Source organism: Dermacentor andersoni, chromosome 1 (assembly GCF_023375885.2).
Source record: "Dermacentor andersoni chromosome 1, qqDerAnde1_hic_scaffold, whole genome shotgun sequence".
Taxonomy (NCBI): Eukaryota; Metazoa; Arthropoda; class Arachnida; order Ixodida; family Ixodidae; genus Dermacentor; species Dermacentor andersoni.
In genome coordinates, this window is record NC_092814.1 from 114,503,270 (window position 1) to 114,505,470 (window position 2,201).

Sequence of the window (2,201 nt, forward strand, 5' to 3'; positions counted from 1 at the left end):
CAAATACGCAACACCCAGCCAAGTTTCTTTCCCACTCATTGTACCTGATAACCAAAGATGCTCTTGACATTGTGAATTTACTCTTTTCCATTTGGCTCCCTGATGGATGAGCGTTCCGACTCCCCCTCCCTTTCTTTCCGACTTAGTTCTGTTGCACCCTTCCCAAACGTAATTCTCAATAACTGGCGGCTCTTCTGAGTCTCTAAGGTGCGTTTCTGTAACCGCATACACCCCTATTTGTTCTCTGTGTAACTGCTCCTCAATCTCTGCCCACTTTTCCTTTCTTATGCCGCCCTGCATGTTTATGTAGCCTATTGCATGGCGAGCTCTTTTTCTTGTTTTCCTCCTTTTTCTATTATCGACGGCGATGCTCTTCTGATGTTCCCCTAGGAGACCTTCTTCATTACTATCTACTCTGACCTCCTGAGCGCCTGCGGGCCCCCTAAAAAAGCAACAGCGCGACCCCCAAGTCGCCAGCCCACTTCTCGTGCTAACCTGTAATTGAAGTGGATCCCGTCTCGTTTAAAACCACCACAACTTCTCACTTCCCTGTTTACTTCGACAACCTCGAAGCCTTTCTCTCGGCTCATTTTCCAGATTGCCTCATTAGCAGCCACTACGGCTCTTTGTACGTGACTGTCACGCACAGGCACCTCCGGTACCGTGCACACCACGATCTGCACCTGAGGGGATAGCTCACGCAAGTCGTCCACCCCCTTCGCCAAGCGCTGGGCTAGTCCTGGCCCTTTCCTGTTTAGGACGTCATTTAGCCCACCTGCTACTATGACGAGGTTGCGCACGTGGGCATTTTCCGCGAGCTTTTCTTTTGCTCGCTCCATGATAGAACCAAGTGTGCGCCCTGGAAATGTCCCTACCGCCACTCTTCTGTCGCCTTTCACCCTCTCCACAATTGCTTTTGAGCACCCAGCCAGGTTTGAATCGCCAGCGATAATGACCATTTCACTTTCTCCTACCTCTCCCTGCTTCCCTTTGTCATTTTCCGCGTGATTCGGACTCGACAAGGGGGATTGTCCCCTGGGCTCCTGCTTTTTCCGCGTAGCGGCCTCAAGGTAGGTGCTGCTCTTTCCAGCTAACACTTCATCACCCTGCCTGCGTTCGACGTATTTCTCTGACCCTCCCTCGCGTGTCGCGTCGGGGGTCTGCGTTCCATTGTCACGCGCATTGTCGTTCACAATGGCGGCCCTGTTCAGCTTTTCCTTGGCTGCTTCAAGCCTTTTTTCAACTACCTTCCGTGCCACGCTCCCTGTTTAGCTCATTTTTGAGCTCTTGCACCTGTGTGAGAAGCTCTTCCTGGAAAGCCTCCATTTTCTGCAGCCTAGTATCGACATCACATTGTGTGCCGGTTGTTTCGACGCCCTCTCCATTCTCACCCGTCTCCTCATCTGCCTTGAGGGACCCCCCCCCCCCCCATACTGCCTGCTTTACCGGCTTTCTCGCCATGTATTGCACGGCTTTTTGCAAATACTATAATACTATATCAATGCAGAGCACGTGCCTTTAGAAAAAAACGATACGCACAGGATCCAAATCCTCAAAATGCCGCAAAGCAACTGTCACCACTGTTTCAAAAATAAACAATGTCGCGGAGACCGAAGGTATGACACGCTCTCGCACGCGCTCAACCACGCGGCCACGCTCTCACTTTTCTACCAAACACGCACAGTAAAACCGCTAATAGCTATTTGTCTTGCCACTTCCAAGCTACTAGTTAAAGACTACAAACACTCAGCGTCCCACCCGGCTGCACGTGTTGAAACACGTGGCACGAAAGGACGCTCTAATCATCCTGCAAAACAAATTTACACGAAGCACACCCGCGCACTCGAAATACGAGACAAAAAAAGGGAAAAAAAGGAAAACCCCCCAATTACTATTTAAATGCAAAAAACCAGCAAATAAAAAACAGAAGCAAGCTCAAGGCATGCACAAAAACTTATGATTTCGTCGTCGCCACGGAGCCCCGAAAAGCACGTCCATCCGCCACAAAATCCAAATTGGGGGCACGTTAAAGATGCCCCCTGGTGGCCAAAATTAATCCCGTGCCCCCCCCCCCCCCCCCACTACGGCGTGCCTCATAATCAAATCGTGGTTTTGCCACGTAATATCCCAGAATTCAAGTACTCTGTGCTACTCGCCAAGTTTATTGAATTGCTTCTCGGGCACCGCTGGACAAGCCCCCA